This window comes from Leopardus geoffroyi, chromosome E2 (genome assembly GCF_018350155.1).
Source record: "Leopardus geoffroyi isolate Oge1 chromosome E2, O.geoffroyi_Oge1_pat1.0, whole genome shotgun sequence".
In the NCBI taxonomy this organism is placed as follows: domain Eukaryota; kingdom Metazoa; phylum Chordata; class Mammalia; order Carnivora; family Felidae; genus Leopardus; species Leopardus geoffroyi.
The window spans coordinates 46711307-46738652 of record NC_059335.1 but is presented as its reverse complement, the minus strand read 5'-3'; the positions used below and the strand labels follow the sequence as shown (position 1 = coordinate 46738652).

General features: G+C 35.7%; 2 long non-coding RNA genes across 2 annotated transcripts in view; both read left to right on the top strand.

Moving 5' to 3' along the window:
• The window catches only part of LOC123579391, a 142288-nt gene that overhangs the window by 14757 nt on the left and 100185 nt on the right, over positions 1-27346 (top strand). The window lies entirely within an intron of this gene.
• On the top strand, positions 2466-21038 carry LOC123579393. The gene is made up of 3 exons (XR_006702743.1): positions 2466-2807; positions 15565-15568; positions 21028-21038. It is a non-coding gene; the product is annotated as an uncharacterized LOC123579393 (long non-coding RNA).

Below are 27346 nucleotides of genomic sequence, written 5' to 3'. Positions count from 1 at the left end.
CCTCACCACCGTGGCCGCTCTTCATTTCTCTCCCAAGCTATGTCTCTGCCCTTGCTACCTTCTTCACTGTAGCCTCTTCTCTACCTGTAGTTGTGGAGTTTGTTGTGCCAGTGTTCAGGTCCATTTCTGGGGAACTTCAGATGTTTGGTTTTTTTTTTAATTTTTTAAAATATTTATTTATTTTTTGAGAGAGAGAGTGAGACAGTGTGAGCGGGGTGGGCCAGAGAGAGGGAGACACAATCGGAAGCAGGCTCCAGGCTCTGAGCTGTCAGAACAGAGCACAACGTGGGACTCGAACTCATGGACCGTGAGATCATGACCTGAGCTGAAGTTGAACGCCCAACTGACTGAGCCACCCAGGCGCCCCTTGATGTTTTAATACTTACCTAGTTGTATTCATGGGATGAGGTGAGCCTAGAGTCCTCTTACTCTGCTGCCATCTTCCCTTCAGCCCCACTCAAAATAAAATCATTTTAAAAATAAAACACAAGCCTTTTATCTAGTGGAGGAGTAGATCCCTTTCAATTTTCTTGGCCTATAGATAGCAAGAGAAGAACTGGAGGAATAAAACCACAAGCAATGGCAAAGACCCTCAAATTTTAAGCCCTGGCACACATGGTTCTGTGTGTCTAGATAGCATATTTTGTCTTTAAATGTTGTTCAATGACCATTGCCTGCCTTTCCTTTGAAAACGTTTTCTTGTGGAAATTAACCTTGTTATATATCTTGCATAGATTTTAATGTCAAATCAGTGAATAAGGGAAAATTTATGAAGTGCATGATGTTGTGAAAAATTATGGACATTTTATGGCTTACTCTCCCCACCAAAATAGCCATTCAAGTGGGAAAAACACCTCTCACAGTCAACCATCTTGGAACTCTGGAACCCAATCAGGCAGTAAAACAACCAGGGAAGTGCTTAATGAAAGGAGAGGCTTTTAAATTCAGTAAAAGTGACATGACAGCTACCAACCCCCCTTTCTTCAGCCTTGCCATGATTGTGGTGATAGTAGTCACCATTTCTAGAGTAGCTGGCTACTGCCAGGGCAGGCAGTGTTGACTTCATCATCCAAGTTTTGGAGACGGTGCATTTTGATCAGTCTGGTTATCCTGTGAGTGACCAGTAAAGGTGTTTCCTTTTGTTTCAGCCCCCTTGGATTGCAGTGGCTTCCACAGCTGTGGCTACTATTAAAAGATTTAGAGATGCTTTCTTTTTTCTCATTTGGATGCAGGCATTTACAGAGACTCTGTTAGGTCTCTGCCTGACTTGTGGAGATACTGGAAGAGAAACATCCCCTGGATAACTACAGACTTACTTAGCAATAAACTTAATCAAGGAGGCATAAGACTTTAATGTGCCAAAATGACAAAAGATTGTTGAAAAAAATAAGACCTAAAGAAATAGGACATTCCATATACATGGGTTGAGAAACTTAATATTGTTGAGATGACAATACTACCCAAAGCAATCTGGAGTTTATATTGAATCCCTATGAAAAATAGCCTTCTTTTTTTTAAATTAAAACTGAAAAACCCTTCCTGAAATTCAAAAAGAATTTCAAGGGACTCTTGATAGTCAAAACAATCTTGAAAAGAAAAACAAATTTGGTGGATACAAAGTTCCTGATTTTTTTTATTTATTTATTTATTTATTTATTTATTTATTTATTTATTTTTTTCAAACGTTTATTTATTTTTGGGACAGAGAGAGACAGAGCATGAATGGGGGAGGGGCAGAAAGAGAGGGAGACACAGAATCGGAAACAGGCTCCAGGCTCTGAGCCATCAGCCCAGAGCCTGACACGGGTCTCGAACTCACGGACTGCGAGATCGTGACCTGGCTGAAGTCGAACGCTTAACCGACTGCGCCACCCAGGCGCCCCCAAAGTTCCTGATTTTAAAACTTAGTACAAAGCTACAAAAATTAAAAGTTTGGCATTGGCATGAGGGTGGACATATAGGCAAATGAAATATAATTCAGAGCCCAGAATTATGTCATCACATTTATGGTCAAATGATTTTCATCAGTGGGGGCAAGATCATTCAATGGTGGGGGAAGAGCAGTCTCTATAGCAAATGGTGCTGGGAAAACTGGACATCCACATGGAAAAGGACAAAATTGGACCTTTACCTTACACAATATACAAAAATTAACTCAAAATGGATTAAAGACCTGAATTTTAGAACTAAATGAATGTAACTTTTAGAAGAAAACATAGGGACCAATTTTCATGACCTTGGATTTGGCAGTGATTTCTTATATATGACACCATAAGTATAGGCAATAAAAAAAATACATTGGACTGCATCAAAATTTAAAACCTGTATGTTTCAAAAAATACCATCAATAGAATAAACAGATTGCACAGTACAGGAAAAAATATTTGAAACCATATATCTGAAAGGGGTGTAATATTCAGAATATATGAAGAATTGCTTCAACTCATTTTAAAAAACAAAATTCTTAAATGGGCTAAAGCTTGAATAGACATTTCTCTAAGAAGACATACAAATGGCCAATAAGCATAGAAACAATGCTCAGCTCTGCTATTCATTAGGGAAATTTACATTGAAACCTCAGTAAGATACCTCTTCATACCCGGTAGGAAGGCTGTTACCAAAAGAAAAAAAGAAAAAAAGGGGAGGGAGGGAGAGAGGTCAGCAGAAGTAGAAGAAAAGAAAAAGGAGATAACAAGTGTTGGCAAATATGTAGAGAAATTTGAACCCTCTTACATTGCTGGTAGAACTGTGAAATGGTATAGTTGCTGTAAAAAACAGTTTGGCAGTTCCTCAAAAAATTAAATATCGTAACTCCATTCCTAGGTGTATACCGAAACAGGGACTTAAACAGATTCTAATACACCAGTGTTCAAAACATTATTCACAGTTACTAAAAGGTAGAAACAACCCATTTGTCCATCAACAAAGTAACTGATAAACAAAATTTGGTATATCATTAAACAGAATCTAGTATGTCCATATAATGGAATATTACTTGGCCAAAAAAAGGAATAAAGTTCTGATACACACTACAAAATGGATAGATCTTGAAAACATTAAGTGACATAATCCATATATAAAAGGATGATATAATTCTAAAAGTTAGATGATTTGTAAAGACGTTAATTAGAGGTTATCAGGGTTAAGATGGGGGAGAGGCACATGTGCCATTACTATATGGGTACAGAATTTCTTTTTGGGATGATGAAAAAATTCTGGAAATAGTGATGATGGTTATACAACATCGTGAATGTACTTAATGCCACTGAGTCATACTGGATGTAGTTGTTAACTTTTATGTTGTATGTGTATAGGAATAAGACCTTAATGTGGTTATTGTTTTTGAGACTCCTTGCTCTAACTTACAAATGAATGAGAAAACTTTGGTTTTCTTTGTTTTGATTCTTAACTTAATGTTTAATCTTCTTTAGGTTTTCTGCATAGATTTTTTTCCTTTGAAAACAAAATGTGGCCATCCATTGGGAATATTCTAATATTTAAGGATTACTTTTATAAATTAATGAGATTTTTTCAAATGCAAATTATTCTCAGAAGAATCTGATGACACTGGCATAGTTTTTTGGGATATGCTTAGGCTTGGCTGAACTGGGGTCAGGAGGCTGAGAATTTAGAATATGGAATATCTAGGTCATAGTACATCTGGAAGACTAGTGGAAACAGTAGTAAATTTGTATTCCACAGGCAAAGGGATTCAAATTACACCTTTAACATTACTGAAATAATAGTTCTAAAAACATAATTAATGTTACCTTTTTGGATAGGATAGGATAGGATAGGATAAACTGCAACAGCAACAAACCCCTGTATTTGTTTGGCATCATCTTCTCATTAACAATCAGCATCAAGAGAGATTAGAAACTTTCCTTTTCACTTAGTCCCAACCTAAATACCCCAAAGGCAAATGTAGGTTTTGTGTGATGATTTAAGTTTTGGCTCTTTTAAACAGCTATAATTTAAATATTTCTTCACAGTGAGTTAGGTGATGTTTCAAGTAAGGTTAGACTCACTATAGTTTGGCTTCACTCTGTTTCAAACTAAGGGAAAGTTTTGTTTTGTTTTTTTCTAATAGACTTGAGGTATTTATAGGTTTTTGAGTTTTCACAGTATTGGCAAAATTCAGTAGTAGAACTCTCAACTTGGGTAATGGCATCAACTTTGATGCTAGTGTTGTGTACCAACTGTGGGAAGTATTGTGTGTTCTCAAGTAGTTCATTTAACTCACTGTCAGCATCTGGAAATGGGAACAATATTCCCTACTACGTGGGATTCATATGAAGATAAAATAAGAAAGAATGAAAAGTGCTTTACACAATATCTAATACGTTGGAAATTATCATTAATGGTAGTTGTCACTATTGATTAAATATCATTTACCTTTCCTGCCTTTATGCGGTTTTGTGAATATTAGATGAGTTAACATGAAAGCTTTTTAAAATTGGTAAGGTGGTATGTAGGTAAAATTTGACAATTGAAGATCTTTTTCTCTTTTCTGAACTTATTTTCACTATTATAAAATAAGTGTTTAATATTATACTTATTTACATTCGGTTTTGTTTTGTTATTTTATGGATGTTAATCTCAACTCCTAAACAAGAACGTGTATGTTGCTTCAGGATAGCTAATGTTTCTTAGCTCGTATTTCTCTTCAGTCTCCTATGTATAGCATGGCGCTATGTTACTTGCGTGAAAAACACAGTAAACATTTGTTTACTTTTAGTAATTGGTCTTTTCTAAGCAGGCCCTTAAGCATATCATAATTGCAATTAGAATTAACAGTCACCCTGAACATGTGGCTGCTGCTATGCTCTTGAGAATTCCCATTACTCGAAGGTGACCTTCAAGTATATCCCACTGGATACTGACCTGACAAAAGTGATTCATACCTCTAGCCAACAACACAGATCTCTGCAGTGTGTCCTGCTTTCCAAGCCACACTAAAACTAAAGCTACTGAAATAAGTAAAGCATATTATTTGTTTAATGAGGATATTATTTACTAAATAGAAAATATTATTACCCAAGCCTATTTTTAGAGTTGGCTTAATATTTCCTGTCACATACAATCTCAGATACTGTTTCCTCTAAAAAACTTTTTTATCCAAATACAATTTTCAGGAAATTAGCACAGTACACACCCTATAATATGTTGGGGTGTGTGTGGGGGCGGGTATGTGGAATTAATGATAAAATGAGATTGAGTCAGTAGCTAAGAGCCTAACTTTGAAGTACAAAAGTTTTGAATTCTCAACTGTGCTATTTATTAGTTATGTGACTGTGGGGGATGTAGTTTAATTTTGTAAGACAAAGTTTCTTCTTTGGTTTTATGGGCGTTATAATAGCCATCTCATAGGTTTATTGTATTAAATGAAATAATCGATTTACAGCACTTAGCACAATACCAGATACCTACTAAATACACATTAAGAGTAATTTTAATTGCAATAACATTTTTAGCCTCAAAATTACTTAAAAATTACTCTCAAGTAGGAAATTTCAAGAAAGGACAGTTCCCACATTGGTCATTGCAAGTGCTCAGTGGCGTGATGAGAATTCAAATCTCATTATTGTACTCTGCTATCCTCAAAATGTTGGTCCTTGTCTTCAGACTAGGTTTCCTCAGGGTCACAGGTGACCACTATAGTTTTAGTCTTCAATTAATCCAGCCAAAGAAAACACCATCTCTCCACATAGGTTTCTTTTTAAGAACAAGAAAATCTTTTTTGGAAACCTTCTAACACACTTGCCTCCAGTACTCATTTACTGAGTTAGATACTCACTTCCTAAATGAACACAGGTGAGGAGAAAGGGATTATGGATTACCTAGGGGTGTGCTTAGAGAAGCCAAGATTTCACAAAGCAAGAAAGAATATCCAACAGAAGAAAGACAGTCTTTTCAACAAATGGTGTTGGGAAAACTGGACCACTTTCTTAAACCATGTACAAGAATAAATTAAAAATGGATTAAAGACAAAAATGTGAGATAGGAAGCCATCAGAATCCTAGAGGAGAACACAGACATCTCTTTGACATCAGCCATAGCAACTTCTTTGTTTGTTTTTAAAACTTTTTTAATGTTTAATTTTGAGAAAGAGAGCGTGCAAGCACAAGCGGGGGAGCAGCAGAGAGAGAGAGGGAGACAGAGGATCTGAAACAGGCTCCAGGCTCTGAGCTGTCAGTACAGAGCCTGATGCAGGACTCAAACTCAGGAACTCTGAGATCATAACCTGAGGCTGAAGTCAGATGCTTAACTGACTGAGCCACTCAGGCACCACCAGCCATAACACTTTCTTACTATATATGTCTCCTGAGGCAAAGGAAACGAAAGCAAAAGCAAGCTATTGGGACTTCATCAAAATAAAAAGCTCTGCACAGCAAAGGAAGCAGACAAGAAACTAAAAGACAACCTGCTGTGTGGGAGAAGGTATTTGTGAATGACCTATCTGATAAAGGGTTAGTATCCAAAAGATAGGAAGAACTGAACACCCAAAAAACAAACCACACAGTTAAAAAATAGGAAGAAGGGGTGCCTCGGTGTCTCATTTGGTTAAACATCCAACTGTTGGTTTCGCTTTAGGTCTTGATCTCATGGGTTGTGAGATTGAGCCCTATATCGGCTTCCTCCTGACAGTGCAGAGCCTGCTTGGGATTCTCTCTTCTCTCTCTGTTCCTCCCCTGCTCATGCTCTCTCTCTTTCACAAAATAAATAAACTTTAAAAAAAAATGGGCGGAAGACATGAAATACACATTTTTCCAAAGAAGATATCAGATGGCCCATAGACACATGAAAAGATGCTTATCATCATCATCATCATTAGGGAAATACAAATCAAAACTACAATGAGAGATCACATTAATATCAGATTGGCTAAAATCGACAACATAAGAAACAGCAGGAATTGGCAAGGATGTAGAGAAAAAGGAATCCTTGTGCACTGTTGGTGGGAATGCAAACTGGCACAACCACTCTTGAAAAGCATATGGAGGTTCCTCACAAAGTTAAAATAGAACTACCCTATGATCCAGCAACTGCACAACTAGGTGTTTATCCAAAGAATACAAAAATACTAATTCAAAGGGGTGCATGCAACCTGCTGTTTATAGCAGCATGATCAACAATGACCAAATTAGGGAAAGAACCCAAATGTCCATCAACTGACAAGTGGATAAAGAAGATGCGGTATATCTGTATACAGTGGAATATTACTCAGCCATATAAAGAATGAAATCTTGCCATTTGCACTGAAGTGGATGGACCTAAGCAAAATGAGTCAGAGAAAAATACCGTATGATTTCACTCACATGTGGAATTTAAGAAACAAATGAACAAAGAGGGAAAAAGGGAGAGAGAGAGGCAAACCAAAAAAAAAGACTCTTAACTATAGAGACCAAACTGATGGTTACCAGAGGGGAGGTTGGTGGAGGGATTGTTAAATAGGTGATGGGGATTAAGGCATGCAATTGTTGTGAGGAGCATTGGATGTTTCATGGAAGTGTGGAATGGTTATATTGTACAACTGAAAATAATATACTGTATGTTAACTGGAATTTAAATAAAAAGTTAAAAAGAAAAATCGAAATTCATCCCTGAGTTTTTGGTTGTGTCACTTTTTTAAAGAGTGGATGCTAACACAAAATTGGCGTCATTTAACTGGGGGAAAGAGGTGTATATCATGGCTATTATCTGCATAATAGAATATTTGCTATTTCTTTTTAATCCTCAGGTGGAGATTCAGATGTCTAACAGCTCAGTTACTTGCCAGTGTCATCCATGAGTTACATTATTGTCATTGGTTTATTAGACAAGTAATGCCAATTCCATTCTTTTTTCACTCTTTTAAATGTTTCATTCTATTATGTTTCTACTACTGTGGAAGATTACTAAATTGTCACAGCTAAAAATGGCAAGTACCTAGGAATATCAGGTTTTCCTGAAAAGGCTCAAAAACATAAATGGCATGATAACTATATTTGCTTTCTTTTATTTATTTTTATTCTTATTTTTTTATTTTTTGTATAGCTTCTTTCTTAAGTTGAATTTTATCTTGGGGTGGAAGCAAATAAATAGCATAATTGCACCTTCTTTCTAAGCTAAAAAAATCCATTAGACAGTTGTTTTTCTGTTTACTTTCCATCTGGATTAGGTAATCTGTATTAGCCACACCAAGATGAGAAGGAATTATGATATTACAATATTTTTGTGAAGGAATAAAAGAAAACATTTTTCATTATCCCAGTGAGTTTGTAAAAGAGAGGGGTATGGGACGCCAGGGTGGCTCAGTCGGTTAAGCGTCTGACTCTTGGTTTCAGCTCGGGACATGATCTCAGTTTTGAGTTGAAGCTCTGCGTTGGGCTCAGTGCTGGCAGCCCCAACCCTGCTTGGGATTCTCTCTGTCCCTCTCTGTCCTTCCTCTGCTCGTGCTGCTCTGTTTCTCTCAAAAGTAAATAAACTTAATTAAAAATCAAAAAAAAAGAAGAGTGTGATTATCTAGTAATATGTATAAGAAATCTTTTAGTTTCCCTGATTCCTTCCTCCATAGCTCCATTTAAATAAACTGTTTGCTACTATGAACTTGACTTGATATGTAAATAATTTTCATAAGAAACTTAAGAAATTGAGATAGTCTTTTTTTTTACTCTCTATTTCTATAAATTTGAAAAGGTACAGACCATAGAAACAATTGAAGAAAACAGTGAGACATGATTTAGAAGGAAAAGGGTGAAATTGATGGAAGAAGAAAAACCCCCTAAAAACAACTCACTTGTTAAAAATTTTCTAGATTTTATACAATCTTCTTTTTGTCATAGAGAAGTGCTATTGTAGTACGTCTCATTGGAAGCATTTTTTAAACATCTGTAACATAAGTAATAGAACAGGTATTAATATAGACTTCCTTTATTCATAACCATGCCATCTGGTAAAATTATATGAAGAGTGAGGCATCTTATCTATAGGCAAACTTCGTTGTTAAAACCTTATTTTTAGAAAGGATTCTCCAATAGGACTGTTAATATTTGCTAATATTTTCTAAAAACATTTTTAAATTGGTGTGTTTATTTATATTAAATTATTGATTTGGTTGAATTTAAATCTGTCATCTCAGTATTTGTTTTCTGTATGTTCCCTGTATTCTATGTTCCTTTGTTCCTCTTCCCCTGTGTTCTTTTAGATTAATGAAGTATTTTTTGGTTTCTATTCTATCTCCTCATTTGACTCTTTTGGTTATATATACTTGTATTGTTATTTTATTGGTTTCTTTAGAAATTAAATATACGTACTTAAATTATTACAGTCTACCTTGCAATAGTATTATAGTACTTAACTTACAATTTAAGAACATTACAGTGATGTCTTCTATTTATTTCCCTCTCATCCTTTGTACTATTTTGTTATATATTTTACACCTACACTTTTTATAAGCTCCAACATATATTTTGCGCTAAACAGTTAACTGACTTTTTTGGGGGTGCCTGGGTAGCTCAGTTGGTTGAGTGTCCGGCTTCAGCTCAGGTCATGATCTCACGGCTTGTGAGTTTGAGCCCCGCGTCGGGCTCTGTGCTGACAGCTCGGAGCCTGGAGCCTGCAGCCTGCTTCATGTTCTATGTCTCCCTCTCTCTCTGCCCCTTCACCGCTCATGCTGTCTCTCAAAAATAAATAAAAAATAGATAAATAGTTAACTGACTTCTAAAAAAATTGTGGTAAAACATAAAACTTAACATCTTACTCATCTTTTTAAGTGTGTACTTGAGTATTGTTAAGTACATTCACATTGTTGTGCAACGAATTCCTAAAACTCTTTTCATCTTGCAATATTGAAATTCTATACCAATTAAATAACAGCTCCCCTTTGCCTTTCCCCCAAGCTCCAGGCAACCACCATTCTACTTTCTGTCTCCATGAATTTAACTACTATAGGTACCTCATATAAGTAGAACCATACGCTAGTGTGTTTGTGTGTGTGTGTGTGTGTGAGAGAGAGAGAGAGAGAGAGAGAGAGAGAGAGAGAGAGACAGACAGACAGACACTGGCTTATTTCATTTAGCATAATGTCCTCAAGGTTCCTCTTTGTTGTAGCATGTATGAGGATATCCTTTTTATTTTAAGATATTTTATTTTTTAAAATGTTTATTATTTTTATTTTAATTCCTGTATAATTAACATTCATGTTATATTAGTGTCAGGTATACAATATAGTGATTCAGCAGTTCTGTACATTACTCAGTGCTCATCATAAGTGTACTCTTAACCCCCTCCACCTGTATTACCCATACCCATATCCACCTCCCCTCTGATGCCATCAGTTCTCTATACTTAAGACTCTGGGGATTTTTTTGTTTCTTTTTTCTTTGTTTTTTAAATTCCAGATATGAGGAAATCATATAGTATTTGTTTTTCTCAGACTGATGTTTTCCAGTTAGCATTATACTCTCTAAATCAATCCATGTTGTTGCAAATGGAAGGATTTGATTCTATTTTTATGGCTGAGTAATATTCCGTTATATGTGTGTATGTATGCATGTGTGTGTGTATACCACATCTTCTTTATCAATTCATCCATTGATAGGCACTGGGGCTGCTTCCATAATTCGGCTATTGTAAATAATGCTGCAATAAACATAGAGGCGCATATAACTTTTCAAATTAGTGTTTTCCTGTTCTTTGGGTAAATACCTAGTAGTGGAATTACTGAATCATATGGTAATTCTATTTTTAATTTTTGAGGAACCACCATTGTCTTTTCCACATTGACTGCACCAGTTTGCATTCCTACCAACAGTGCAGAAGGGTTCATTTTTTTTCATAACCTCGCCAACACTTGTTTCTGTTTTTGATTGTAACCATTCTGACTGGTGTGAAATGATATCTCATTGTGGTTTTAATTTGCATTTCCCTGTTGATGAGTGATGTTGAGCATTTTCATATTTCTGTTGGCCATCTGGATGTCTTCTTTGGAGAAATGTCTGTTAATGTCTTCTGCCCATTTTTTAACTGAGTTATTTGTTTTTTGGGTCTTCAGTTTTATAATTCTTTATATTTTTTGGATTCTAACCCTTTATCAGATACATAATTTGCAAATACCTTCTCTCATTAAGTAGGTTTTCTTTTGTTTTGTTGCTCCTTTGTTGTGCAGAAGCTTTTTATTTTGATAAAGTTCCAATAGTTTATTTTTGCATTTGTTTCCCTTGCCTCAGGAGACATATGTAGAAAATAATTGCTCTAGTATATGTCATAGAAGTGACTGCGTGTGGTCTTTTCTAGGATTTTAATGGTTTCTTATCTCACACTGAGGCCTTTTAATCCATGTTGAATTTATTTTTGTTGTATGGTGAAGAAAGGTGGCCAGTTTCATTCTTTTGCATGTAGCTGTCCAGTTTTCCCAGCACAAGTTTTTTGAAGAGACTTTATTTTTCCCATTGCATATTCTTGCCTCCTTTCTCAAAGATTAACTGACAATGTAATTGTGGGATTATTTCTGGACTCTCTATTCTGTTCTGTCGATCTTTGTGTCTGTTTTTGTGCTATTACCATATTCCTTTGGTTATTACAGCTTTGTAGAATATCTTGAAATTGAGGATTGCAATACTTGTAGTTTTTTTCTTCTTTTTCAAGATTGCTTTGGCTATTTGGTGTCTTTGGTGGTTCCATACAAATTTTAGAATTACTTGTTCTAGTTCTGTGAAAAATGCTATTGGTATTTTGATAAAGGTTGCATTAAATCTGTAGTTTGCTTTAGGTAGTATGGACATTTTAACAATATTTGTTCTTCCATTATATGTGCATGGAATATCTTTCCGTTTGTGTCATCTTCGATTTCTTTCATCATTGTTTTACAGTGTTCAGAATACAGGTTAAATTTATTCATAGGGTTTTTTTTTAATATGAAATTTATTGTCAAATTGGTTTCCATACCACACCCAGTGCTCATCCTAAAAGGTGCCCTCCTCAATACCCATCACCCACTCTCCCCTCCCTCCCACCCTCCATCAACCCTCAGTTTGTTCTCAGTTTTTAAGAGTCTCTTATGCTTTGGCTCTCTCCCACTCTAACCTCCTTTTTTTTAATTTTTTTTCCTTCCCCTACCCATGGGTTTCTGTTAAGTTTCTCAGGATCCACATAAGAGTGAAACCATATGGTATCTGTCTTTCTCTGTATGGCTTATTTCACTTAGCATAACACTCTCCAGTTCCATCCATGTTGCTACAAAGGGCCATATTTCATTCTTTCTCATTGCCACGTACTACTCCATTGTGTATATAAACCACAATTTCTTTATCCATTCATCAGTTGATGGACATTTAGGCTCTTTCCATAATTTGGCTATTGTTGAAAGTGCTACTATAAACATTGGGGTCCAAGTGCCCCTATGCATCGGCATTTCTGTATCCCTTGGGTAAATTCCTAGAAGTGCTATTTCTGCGTCATAGGGTAGATCTATTTTTAATTTTTTTGAGGAACCTCCTCACTGTTTTCCAGAGCACCTACACCAGTTTGCATTCTCACCAACAGTGCTAGAGGGTTCCCGTTTCTCCACATCCTCTCCAGAGTCTATAGTCTCCTGATTTGTTCATTTTGGCCACTCTGACTGGTGTAAGGTGGTATCTCAGTGTGGTTTTGATTTGTATTTCCCTGATGAGGAGTGATGTTGAGCATCTTTTCATGTGTCTGTTGGCCATCTGGATGTCTTCTTTGGAAAAATGTCTATTCATGCCTTCTGCCCATTTCTTCACTGGATTATTTGTTTTTTGGGTGTGGAGTTTGGTGAATTCTTTACAAATTTTTGATACTAGCCCTTTATCCGATATGTTGTTTGCAAATACCTATTCCCATCCTGTCGATTGCCTTTTAGTTTTGTTAATTGTTTCCTTTGCAGTGCGGAAGCTTTTTATCCTGATGAGGTCCCAATAATTCATTTTTGCTTTTAATTCCCTTGCCTTTGGAGATGTTAGACCAATCTTAAATCTTAACTCTTCCAGTAAATCTTACTAACTCTGGGCTTGATCTCTTTTCTTCCCTCTACTATGCTGTTTCATACTTTTTGCTATTTAACTCCTATTATTGAGCCTTGTACATAAGTTTAAAGGCTTGTTTTCCCAATTAGACTGGTTTTTTTTTCATACAGTGACTAGGTCATACATATTTTGATCCTGACTGTTTCCATCTCTCTATACCCCAGCCATCATCAAGCTTTGAAATACCTGAATATTACATCTTCTTTGGGGATGTGTCCAGTAAGAAATTGCTGTGGCTGAGGTCAGAGAGGTCTTTTCCTGCTTTCTCCTCTAGGGTTTTGATGGTTTCCTGTCTCACATTCAGGTCCTTTATCCATTTTGAGTTTGTTTTTGTGAATGGTGTAAGAAAGTGGTCTAGTTTCATTCTTCTGCATGTTGCTGTCCAGTTCTCCCAGCACCATTTGTTAAAGAGACTGTCTTTTTTCCATTGGATATTCTTTCCTGCTTTGTCAAAGATTAGTTGGCCATACTTTTGTGGGTCTAGGTCTGGGGTTTCTGTTCTATTCCATTGGTCTATGTGTCTGTTGTTGTGGCAATACCATGCTGTCTTGATGATTACAGCTTTGTAGTAGAGGCTAAAGTCTGTGATGCCTCCCGCTTTGGTCTTCCAGGGTGTTTTGTGGTTCCGTACAAATTTTCGGATTGCTTGTTCTAGGTTCGAGAAGAATGCTGGTGCAATTTTGATTGGGATTGCATTGAATGTGTAGATTGCTTTGGGTAATATTGACATTTTAACAATATTTATTCTTCCAATCCATGAGCATGGAATGTTTTTCCATTTCTTTGTATCTTCTTCAATTTCCTTCCTAAGCTTTCTATAGTTTTCAGCCTACGGATCTTTTACATCTTTGGTTAGGTTTATTCCTAGGCATTTTATGCTTCTTGGTGCAGTTGTGAATGGGATCAGTTTCTTTATTTGTCTTTCTGTTGCTTCATTGTTAGCGTATAAGAATGCAGCTGATTTCTGTACATTGATTTTGTATCCTGCGACTTTGCTGAATTCGTGTATCCGTTCTAGCAGACTTTCGGTGGAGCGTATCGGTTTTCCATGTATAATATGTCATCTGCAAAAAGTGAAAGCTTGACTTCATCTTTACCAGTTTTGATGTCTTTGATTTCCTTTTGTTGTCTGATTGCTGATGCTAGAACTTTCAACGCTATGTTAAGCAACAGGGCTGAGAGTGGACATCCCTGTTGTCTTCCTGATCTCAGGGGGAAAGCTCTCAGTTTTTCCCCATTGATGATATTAGCTGTGGGCTTTTCATAAATGGCTTTTATGATGTTTAAGTATGTTCCTTCTATCCCGACTTTCTCGTGGGTTTTTATTAAGAAAGGATGGCGAATTTTGTCAAATGCTTTTTCTGCATCGATTGACAGGATCATATGGTTCTTATCTTTTCTTTTATTAATGTGATGTATCGCATTGATTTGCGAATGTTGAACCAGCCCTTCAGCCCAGGAATGAATCCCACTTGATCATGGTGAATAATTCTTTTTATATGCTGTTGAATTCGATTTGCTAGTATCTTGTCGAGAATTTTTGCATCCATATTCATCAGGGATATTGGCCTGTAGCTCTCTTTTTGCTGGGTCTCTGTCTGGTTTGGGAATCAAAGTAATGCTGGCTTCATAGAATGAGTCTGGAAGTTTTCCTTCCCTTTCTATTTTTTGGAATAGCTTGAGAAGGATAGGTATAATCTCTGCTTTAAATGTCTGGTAGAATTCCCCAGGGAAGCCATCTGGTCCAGGACTGTTATTTGTCAGGAGATTTTTGATGACTGATCAATTTCTTCACTGGTTATGAGTCTGTTCAAATTTTCTATTTCTTCCCGTGTGAGTTTTGGAAGTGTGTGGGTGCTTAGGAATTTGTCCATTTCTTCCAGTTTGTCCAGTTTGTTGGCATATAATTTTTCATAATATTTTCTGATAATTGCTTATATTTCTGAGGGATTGGTTGTTATGATTCCATTTTCATTCATGATTTTATCTATTTGGGTCATCTCCCTTTTCTTTTTGAGAAGCCTGGCTAGAGGTTTATCAATTTTGTTTATTTTTTTAAAAAACCAACTCTTGGTTTCATTGATCTGCTCTACAGTTTTATTAAATTCTATATTTATTTTTGCTCTAATCTTTATTATTTCCTTGCTTTTACTGGTCTGGGGTTTTGTTCTTTTTCTTGATCCTTCAGGTATAAGGTTAGGTTGAGATTTTTCTTTCTTCTTGAGCTAGGCCTATATTGCCATGAACTTCCCTCTTAGAATAGCTTTTGGTTCATCCCCCAATTTTTGGTCTGTTGTGTTTTCATTTTCATTTGTCTTCATGTATTTTTTTACTTCCTCTCTTATTTCTTGGTTGACCCATTCATTGTTTAGTAGCACGTTATTTAACCTCTATGTATTCGTGTTTTTTTCCAGATTTTTCCTTGTGGTTGATTTCTAGTTCTGTAGTGTTGTAGTCAGAAAAGATGCATGCTATGACTTCAGTGTTTTTGAATTTGTTGAGATTTTGTTTTGTGGCCTAACATATCTATTCTAAGGAATGTTCCATGTGCACTTGTGAAGAATGTGTATTCTACTCTTTCAGGGTAGAATGTTCTGAATATTCCAATAGATCCGTCTGCTTAGCTGTTTCAGACTTGTAGCTATGCTTCCCTCTTGATTTCTTGGCTCTCACCCTCGATAAGCAAAGTTCAGGAATCAGCCAAGGATTTGTGGGGATGCATTATGCAGATTTTGGAGATACCCTCCCAGCCTCACCCAGCCCTCAGTGGTTTCCCCTTTTTGGAGACTTCCTCTTTGAACTTTCAGGTCTTCCAGCAGCCTGAAGCTCTAACTTCTCACTCTTCAGCCCCACCAAGACTACTCTTTCTGATAAGTTCTATTCCCTGTTCACCACACAGACTGGGAAATAACCTTACTGAAAAAGCTAGAAAAACATGGATGTCACCTATTGGCTTCCCTTATTTCAAAGGCCATATCCTCTTGAGTTTCTACCTGCTATTTATTGTTTCAAATAGTCTTCAAATAGTTGTTTTCTTATATCTTAGAGTTTGTAATTGTTACTGTTAGGAGGGTTATCTAGTTTAAGATATTTCACTGTTTATGAATGCCATAAGTCATTTGCGCATTTTTAAAGTATTTTTAAATAGAAAAATAAAAGTATGGTTTCTAAGAAATTGCTTATAAGTATTTCTAAGCAATTTCTAAGAAATTGCTAACAATAGCTGTATTTATGCAGCTATTTTTAGAAAAGCAAGAAGTAAAAAAATACTTCCTAGAATGGGGAAAGAATTAGGTAATATTCTTTCAAAAATAATTTCTGGACTTTTAATTCAACTATGGACTGTGATGGGCATGAAGATGTACTGCTTAGATTTCCTTCTGCAGGGAACATGATTTACTGATAGCCACAGCTGCTGCCCTTTAGACCCACTCCCAAGTTCATACCAAGGCAGTGATTCCAAAGTGATCTTTCTAGGCAATGGCTGCATATGATAGGAGTTGTAAGGCAGACCCTTTCCAATGTCATGCAGGAATCCTTTACTGGGATACTTTGGTTCAAAGATTTCTCATTGGCTGGGCCAAAACTTTGTTAGAACTGTGCTGCAGTCTGACACTCCTCCTACCCAGGCTTCCTTCCTTCCCTTTTTCCATTACAGGTACTAGACCTACATCACAGTCTGAAGTCTCTCTTACCATCCTTGCTACCTTCTCATCACCTATTATAAGTAAGTCCCCAAATCTTTTGCTTGTCTGATTGGCATCTGCTTGTTGGAACACGCAAACAAGAACAGAAACAGACCCAAACTACTGACTGAAAATGAACCAAAATGATGACTTAAAGGAAAAAAAAATGTTCTTAGAGAAAAATTCCAAATAGTATATGTAGATATTCTCTCCTTTTGGAGGTAGAGCTTAATTCTCCTCTCTTCCAATGTGGGATGGGCTTAGTGACTTGATTCCAATGAATACAGCAATATCTGCCAGTATTCCCCCTTTTAAAAATCATCTCCCATTCCACATAGACACAGGAACCTTTTTATACATTTTTTCATAATGCTCCCCCACCCCAGATGAAATTTTGATAACATAAATATACTACACATTTGTTTATGTACTATATATATATCCATGTTTTATGCATAAGAAGAGTTATTTTTTTACCTCCAGGAATGAATTTTTATTCGCTTGAAGGTGTTATAATAACCCCACTGAGAATGCATAGAACAGAATATGGAAAAAGCAAATCTCTAACTTAGGATGGAGAAATGTGGCAGACACCACCTTAAACAAGTGATCAAAGTTTACATCACCAGTGATAATTCCTGCTAATACCATATATCCCCAGTATGGTACAGTGCGAAGAGTGTTGTGTCTATGTAGGAATCTTCCTAAGAAAATGTAACCTCTGTCTTTTCACAAGAAAACATCCAACAAACCCAAATTGAGGAACATTCTACTAAATATTTGACCACACTTCAAAAGTGTCAGTGGAGTAAAAAAACAAGGGAAATTTGAGAAACTGTCAAAGATCATCTGAGACTAAGGAGACATGACTACCAAGTGCAACGTGGTATCCTAGATCCTTGCATAGAAAATGATCACTAGGAGAAAAATGCTTGTGTAATGTGTTTGTAGTCTGTAGTTTACTTCATATCATTATATATTTCTTAGTTTTACAAATATACCATGTTTTTTAAAGATAATAAGGAAAGCTGCGGGAAGGAATAAAGGGAACTGACTCTGCTATCTTTGTAACTGTTCTCTAAATCTAAAATTATTACAAAACTAAATGTTAAAAAAGGAGTGTTCAAAAAATAATTATCATCTGTATTCATTACGTGAAAATAATGGTACAAATCTAAAAAGAGAAGTAGGTACATATAGATCACTAGAATTACAAATGTTAAGCTAATCTGAAAATGAGTTTTTTAGAAGTATTAGTAAATGAAAAAATATAGTGGTTGTAGTAGTTTTCATATTAGTGAAGCTGTGATATAGTGTATCATGATGTCTGTGCACAGTTAATTCAGATTGTCCTGGATATACAGCAGAATCACATATATTCAAAACTGGCTAGAGAACCATAAAAAATATTGATAAACCATAAACAGAAATGTATCAAGTTGGGGGATATGTCTAGGTGCTGCAAGGATCAGTGTTATGCCTATCTTATATAGCTGCTACGTTAATGATGTAGAAGAAGGAGTAAAAAGCATGTTAATGAAATTCACAGATGATATTAAATTGCAAATACCAGTAAGGGCAGCAAAGCAATATAAAGGTGTCCAGAGAACTTAGAAATATGGAGTAGAGACAACAAAATGAGATTCTGTCCCTCTAAAGTAGAAAGTACGTTAGGGAAAACAATAAAACAGAATGGGTATCTAGAATGGGTGAAATCTGAAAGTCATCAAATGGTCAAAAAGACCTGAGGGTAAAAATGAATAACAAAGTAGATAGGAATTTATGATACAGTGATTTTGAAGATTATGGTTACATATACTACATGCCACAAAGAAGGAATAGCGTGGTCTGTTCTTCATACCTAGTAAAATGACATCTGGAAGACAGAACTCATTTTGTGTCAAGTTGGTATTGAGCCACCATCGACAAAATAGAAATAGTAATAAAAATGATTAAGCCTTAGAACACTGCCAACAGATACATTTATCTTCAGCAAATTAACTGAGCTATTTACCCGTCCTTCCATTCATAACTGCTGATTCTAGTTCGTATCCCACATAGGTGACACTTGCTGAGACATACAAGTTATACCAAGCCTCAAAGTACCTTACCTACCTCTTTTTAACGTTCTCCCTTGTCTCCCAAATTAAGTTTACAAATTATTTGTAATAAGTTCCTATTTTCATTAGGATTAAATTAATATAGCCTCCCTTCATTACTTACTACAGCTGACTGAAGCTTATGTTGCATCTGCATCACAGTGATGCAAGCCTTATTTGTAAATACATGTATATGCTCCTAATGGCACCTAGAGTATACACTAGAGTAACATCTGAGAAGTGTTTTGCAATTGAGACCTAACTGAATAACAACTATAAGAGAAAAACACAGAGATCAGAATTCTAATAGCAGTGCACTATTCTGGTGATCACAGCATACATCAGGAAGCCTCAAGACATTATCACCTGTTGGCAAGGAGTCATTCAGAATAATGTATGAAGAAATCTCTTTTCTGCATAACTGTATATGCTTAAGTATTGCATAATAATAGATGCTTTTGCAAAAAAATTCTCAACACTAAAAAGTTTATGAATTTTTATTTTTATGGCTTAAGAATACCTATTTCTTTAACTTCTGCACTGAACAACTATAATCCTAAGGGCACATGTAATGTTTAGGCCCAGTAGTTTCCAATAAGCAAAATACTTAGGAAAATCAGTGAGTTAGAAGAAATACTGAGATCTTGTCTCAACCTTCTCCTTTTATGTATGAAGTCGTGGACGGCAGAGATGAAGGAAGGAACACCTTATATGGTTGGGGAAAGGATATTCAACAATACAGTATTTTTAACTGAGGACAATGCTACATTGGATGGGAGACTGGACCAAATAAATTCTAAGGTCCCTCTGCATGCTTTGAGGATATTTTATGTTAATTATTTGGCTGCTTGAATGCCTGTAGAATACAAACACAATATGGTTGTCTCAAAATCTTTACAAAATTAAATAGAATATCACCTATCCTCATTTTTCAGTAAACCTCCCCACTGTAGAGATACAGCTCTTTTATATAAAATAGAGCAAATTCCATATATATAAAACAAGAATGTATAAAGTACAACAAAAGCTGCTCCCTCAGTTCAGGCTCTAGTTGCCTAGGTGTTATACTTGGTTATTGAATTATTTATTATTGGACAGCCTGGCCTTAACTCTCAAAAAATACAGGACCCTGAACATCAGAACTATAGAGAGGTTAAAAGGCTAGACATAGGCACATTTATCATTAATTCTAAGAAAAACTTGGTGACAAGAAATAAAAGGGGGCATGATGCTTCTATACCTGAAATAGTTCATACTGGTCAGTATTAAACATTTTTATAGCAAACTCCAAAGAGTTGCCTTCTTCATATTCCTTGTGGTAACCCTGTCATAACCTGATTCTAACACATCTGTCAGAGTCATAGCTGTCATTTCTATGGTCACATCAAGTCACTTTACAATAGATAGTAAACTGATCATGTCCACTGACTTAAGCATAGGAGAATCTAACTTACTGTTGATATTAAACATCTAATTTTGCTCATGTAGCTCTTAATTTCTTTAGAAAGCCACATATTCCTCACTATCCTTGTCATCCTAGATGCCATTTGTTACCATTTCTTGATTTTTATTTAGGCCCTAATATCTGTATCGTCCTTAGAAACTGAGACCAGTTCCTTGACTATGAGATAAAAACGGAGAGGGAGGCAAACCATAAGAGACTCTTAAATACCGAGAATAAACTGAAGGTTGCTGGAGGGGAGATGGGTGAAGGGAAGGACTAAATGAGTGATGGGCTTTGGGGAGGGCACTTGTTGGGAGGAGCACTGGGTGTTATATGTAGATGATGAATCCCTGGGTTCTATTCCTGAAACCAATACTACACTGTATGTAAACTGACTTGAATTTAATTAAATAAGTTAAAAATGGGGGGGGGGGGATTAGGAGCTGTTCTTTAAAAATTTTTTTTAAATTATCACAATTATGACATTACATGTCCATATTTTCCTCTTTTATTGTCATTCACATATCTTAATCATGGAATGAGATCTCTGTATTCTTATTTTCTATCATTGTAATCTACTTCCTATACTACGTAGGAAAAAAAGTATTCTAAACCATGAATATAAAATGAACTACCATTTAGGTCATTTGGAAAACTTCATCTAGTATTTATTCTCTAATCCTTTCATCATAATTTGAATTCACTGTTAGTCTTACTTTCTTTTGCAGTGATGTTGACATTTAGATAGATATTTATAATAGAATCTGCAGTATCTTTTAACTTAGTGTTCCCATATAGATTGCTGAAGCTTGCTTGAGTATTGCAAATATCTCTAAATGCCATCTTAAATGTTTTCTTCTTTTTTCCTGACTCCTTTTCCCTCAAAGCTAACTCAATTCCCAAAAGTTGGATAAGAATAATTGAAAAAGTCACATCTTTTTCTTGTGTCTAAAATCTAGAGTTAGGGTATGTGTTCCATTAACTTAAATGAGTTAATGCTTATTTTAGACTCTGATGAAAACAGGAGGTAATGTGGAGTTTAATTCCATTTATTTTGTTTTTTCTATTATCATTTCTTTTACCATAGTTCACTATTCTTTTTTCCAGACTTATTGATCACATTCTAGCCTATGGTATGTTGAACTTTATGTTCACTTTCTTTTGCACTGAATTCATCACAACTGCATGTAGTCAGGCAATAAATGATCAAAATGAAATAGACTTCACTGTCACCTTACAGACCCCGTCATATAGAAACCATGCCATAATTTATTTTCTTGGAATTTATTCAGTGTCACAAGAAGCTTTAAAAATAATAATTAGGTATTGCAAAATGCCTGATGATACCCAAATACTCTTTTTTAAAAATTGAAGCATTGGGATTGTGGAGACGACTGGGTGGCTCCATCGGATGAGTGTCTGACTTCGACTCAGGTCATGATCTCGAGGTTGAGAGTTTGAGCCCTGTGTCAGTCTCTGTGCTGACAGCTCAGAGCCTGGAGCCTGATTCAGATTCTGTGTCTCCCTCTCTCTCTGCCCCTCTCCCACTCAATGCTCTGTCTCAAAAATAAATACAAGCATTAAAAAATAAAATAAAATTGAAGCATGGGGGTGCTTGGGGTGGCTCAGTTGAGTAAGCATCTGCCCTTGGCTTAGGTCATGATATCATAGTTTGTGAGTTCGAACCCCCTCATCAGGCTCTCTGCTGTCTGCACAGAGCCAACTTCAGATCCTCTGTCCCTCTCTGTCTCTTTCCCTCCCCAGCTCACTCACATACTCTTTGTCTCAAAAGTAAAGAAAAAATAAAATAAAATAAAAATAAAATAAAACAAAATTGAAGCATAGTTGGCATACAGTGTTACAGTAGTCTCAGATGTACAACACAGTAATGCAGCAGTTCTGTACATTAAGAGATGTTCACCACAATCAGTGGTGTATGTTCATCACCTTATAACAATATTATTGACTATAATTCCTGTGCTATATTTTTCATCCCCATGACTTATTTTATAATTGAAGTTTATATCTCTCAATCCCCTTGACCTAGTTCACCTATCTCCTCTAGCTTCCACCAGTTTGTTCTCTGTATTTGTGAATTTGTTAGTTATTTTATTTCTTAGATTCCACATATAAATTATATGCTATCTGCCTTTCTCTGCCTGATTTATTTCACTTAGCATAGTACTCTCTAGATCCATCCACACTGTTGCAAATGGCAAGATGTCATTCTTTTCTATGCTGAGTAATATTCCATTGTGTATATATATCGCATATTCTTTACTCATCCATCTATCAGTGGATACTTGGGTTGCTTCCATATCTTGGCTATTATAAATGATGTTGCAGTTAACATAGGGATGCCTATACCTTTTTGAATTAGTTTTTTGTTTTCTTTGGGTAGATACCCAGTAGTGGAATTATTGGATATTGTGGTATTTCTATGTTTTAATTTTTTGAGGAAACTTTATACTGTTTTCCACAGTGATTGCCCAATTTACATTACCACCAGCAGTACATGAAGCTTCTTTTTTCTCCACATCCTCATCAACACTTAGTATTTTTTGTGTTTTTGATTCTAGCCATTCTGACGGTGTAAAGTGATATTGTGGTATTGATTTGTGTTTCTCTGATGATTAGTGACAGTGAGCATCTTATCATATGTCTTTTGGCCATCTGTATGTCTTCTTTGGAAAAGTGTCTATTCAAGCCTTCTCCCCATTTTTTTTTTATTTAAAATTTTTTTTTCAACGTTTATTTATTTTTGGGACAGAGAGAGACAGAGCATGAACGGGGGAGGGGCAGAGAGAGAGGGAGACACAGAATCAGAAACAGGCTCCAGGCTCTGAGCCATCAGCCCAGAGCCCGACGCGGGGCTCGAACTCACGGACCACGAGATCATGACCTGGCTGAAGTCGGACGCTTAACCGACTGCGCCACCCAGGCGCCCCCCTTCTCCCCATTTTTAATTGGGTTATTTTGTTGTTGAGTTTTATGAGTTCCTCATATAGTTTAGATATTAACCCCTTATTGGACATACCATTTGCAAATATTTTCTCCCATTCAGTAGGTTGCCTTTTTGTCTTATTGATGGTTTCTTTCCCTATGCAAACCTTTTTATTTTGAGATATTCCCAATTATTTCTTTTTGCTTTTGTTTCCCTTGCCTGGGGAGATACCAAATATTTCTGCTCTCCCCAATCTGAATTGTCATCATGAAGTAAATCCTAAGTTTTAGGAAAATTCCACGTGGTTTATTTAATATGAATTGTTTAGGAAAAAATAAAATTGCTGGTAATCAGTCAACTTCCTCTTAGCTCCTTATATAGGAACCACTGCCAGGCTGTATTAACACAAGGTTTCAAATTACCGTTTATTACCTTGAGAATGTGGGGGTAGCATCATTTTGCTTGTTTGTGTCTTGATACTGGGTTTAACTCTGGACTCCAAGATCAATTATGGGTTTCCATAGTTTTTCATTCTTGAGACTCAAGTTCATACAAATCTGTAGATTATTTATTTATTTATTTATTTATTAAGTGAACTCTACACCCAACCTGGGGCTCAAATTCATGACCCTGAGATCAAAAGTCATATGCTCTAGTGACTAAACCAGCCAGGTACCCCTAAATATTGACAAGTGTCTTGTATGTTTTAATTTTCTTTTTATTGGCCTTTTCACAGAAAGCCAAGCTGAAGAGTTTAACATTCCTACCAATTCCCGTTTGTTATTCTTTGTAGTTGTCCTACCCCACTTCCACCTGAATCTATTTTTAATTCTTTCTGATTTCCTTTCATTCCTCTATTGAACATTATTTCATTTTGCTTTGTCTCCTTTGTCTGACCTCCTTGGTGATTAGCATATTATTTCATTGTCCCATTTTTTTATTTGCTATGCAGTTCTTTCATTTATTTATTTCATTTCATTCATAATATTCATTTCAATCATTTTCAAAGATATAATATTCCACTGTGTCTATCTTAACTGCAACCCTCCTTTACATCATAAATTTGCTTCATTTGTGGTTACAAACTCACAAGTTTTTTCCCACCTTTAAAAATGATTTCATTTATCTTCATAGGTTAAAAACTCAAGGTGAGAGACAAGCCATGGGCAACTTATAAAAGAGAATTTATGGGTAATTTCAGAGTGGCAGATACTGGAAAAGCATTATGGGTTCATCCCAGATCTACTTGGAGGACTTGGTTAAACTTAATGAAGTTATTCGGTGCATTGCTTAGGCTGGCACTCATGCCTGTGCCTTCTGTCACAACTCTTGCTCTTAAAACTGGGTTGCTTTGGCTTCGAGGCCTATCATATATTCCTCTATAAGTACATCACAACTCTTAAAGATTGCTTAAAAGGAAGAAGGGGTTGATAAAGCCTAGCCATGAAAATCACTTCAGATCTGAAAGATACACAAAATTCAAAATGCTTTACTACTTTACAGAAACTTGCCTGTGATCTCATTAGAGGTGGTTTCACTGAAGCAAAAACACTTAGGTTTTCATCTCTCCATTGCTTAAAGCTAACTCTGTAGACTGATCGCACATTGTCAGTACTCTGTCCTTGAACCATAGGAACCAGGTTCTGCTCCAGAGTCACCTAGCAATATGTCCAGCTTCCTAGATATTCAAGTATCTTCTTATCCTATGGTTTATCTTGGCTGGGTTATATCACTTATCAAGTCTTATGTATTCTTACTCTAGGTTCATTTTCAGGTTTATAATTTTCAAGTGTAGAATAAAAGTTTCCATTGACAAAAAAATAAGTGTATTTACCCAGGTATTTAAAAGTATATTATTGATAATTGAGGTTTATTTTTCCAAAGAGTAAGGATTCTTGAGTGAAATTTTGAGAGTGAAAACTGAGTTTTTACAATTGTATTTTTATATAATACCCCTCTCACAGACAAAGATAGAAAAGGGAGATAAGGCATGGCGCAGAGACAGAAAGAGAGAAAGAAAATAGCTTTAAAAATAAATGATAGAAAGTAAAGTCTGAAGAGAAGACAAAAATCAAGAATAGTAATTTCCATCAGAGCTCATCTGAAGGCATGTAATTAAAACTGAGGACAGTTGATAACTAAGAATAAAGACCAGAAATAATACTTTACAGTAGGATTAGTTCACTTGGAGGTACCTAGTGCTTGTGGAAAGTGTAAAGGGGATGGAGGAAAGAAGGCTAAGAGAAGACACTAAATTATCTTACAGCCTTTCATATTATTTTTTCAGATCCTATTATAGTAAAGTGGGCAGAAAGGGGGCTGCGGAACGAGTCATAAGAATTTCTGTATCCAGCTGTCCACTAGTCCACTTTCATGTCTTATTTATGACCATGTAATCTTCAGATGCAAATATTGTTTGGCATCATTGCAAAACTAAAATTTGGTGCAAATGAAACACATACTGTCTGATTTCGTATAATTTTACTTCCACCAATTCAGAATAACTTTGCCTTTTTCTCTTAAGTTCCTATGGAAAATGTCATTAATTCATTTTATTTTACTGCACAGTTTATCACAATCTAGGACTGACTTTTTGTTCTTATACCAGAGTTAATAGTGTATAGTATAACTTTCAAAAGGCAGAACTACTCTTCCATTTCTTCCTCTAGCTTCAGAATAAAGTGTTGCAATATCTTAGACATGTGTTTTAAATGGCCATTCTTTTATTCTTTTTTTGGAGCTGAGCAGAAAATAAAATATATAATGGCAGAATTGACTGTTAGCATCAGTATAAAGTATGCAGGGTGTGTGTGTGTTGAAGAGACTCTGAACCATAAACAGAAATCATCAGATGATGAGTTAAGTATCAAAGTTCTTTGGAATAAGAACCCCATTTCCAAATAACAAGTTAAATTACTAAGTAAAAGTCCTTTGGGGTAATTAAATGGGTGAGAATAGAAATATCTATGTTAATACTATTTCCATTCAATTCAATAATCTTGCTCCTGTATTTACAAAACTAAAATTTGAAATGACATTTTTGCTAAAGACATCCTTGTCTCTATCCATGGTATGCTGAAAGCAAGATTTTAAGGTTGAGAGAAGAGTTGAGAGAGATGTTCTTGATAGTCTCCATTCACTATGTAGGTAAGGCAACAATAACTTTATTGCCTGTAATTTGAAAATAGTTTTTATAGGGCCCTTAATTATTTTATCACTAAGCGATTTCTCTCTCATCTTTGTAATAGGTACTATTCCAAAATCACAAAGTGAGAAAAGTAACTTAAGTATTTTATATTGAATAATATGCTATAGGATTACCATATTTTCTGAAACATATCCATGATCTTTGAAGAAAAACTATAACAAACATATTATTTCATCAGTTGTTTTCTTCATTGTTGGCTTCTTCCTCATCCCTGTCTCGATCTTTTCTCTATCTGGAAAGAGGATAGATAACTTTCAAAAGTATAAATTTCAAACCATTATCACATCTTTTTCATTATATAGTGCCAATATATGTTGACATATATGTATTGGGCTGAAGCGTATCACATCCAGCATTATGGCAGCAGGGAATGTAGGAGTCACAGAAGAGTGAAGCATTAGTTGTATTCATTGGTTGGTGATTACTCCTATGGAAAAGAGGAAATGTTTAAAGGCCTCCAGATTTCTTAAATCTAGCTGTGAACTCATTAAATACAATAATTTTAATATTTGGAATGATCCATGTAAAATCACTTTGAAAATACCACGTCAGGCTAAATGTTTAGAATGAAAATTTGAGGATTTGATAATTTACCTAAAACTGGCCATTTAAAGCAGTCCCTGTATTTCAAACATGGGAGTTTTTTAAAGGGCTGTTAGTGTGTCATTCCATATGACAAAATATTGAACCCTACACCCAGAATATAGAAGATAGACTGAATAGAAGATTGTAATTATGAGATATATAGGCTGGATCATGACCTGAGCCGAAATCAAGAGTCAGACATTCAACTGACTGAGCCCACCCAGCTTCCCCTTAAAAATCTTTCTGAAAGTATAACTGAGGTAACAGAAAAGTAAGGAAAATTATTTCTAAGTAGCCTAAAATTAAGAAGATAAAGAAATTGATTAAGTGTGAGTTAACACGGTAGCTGCCT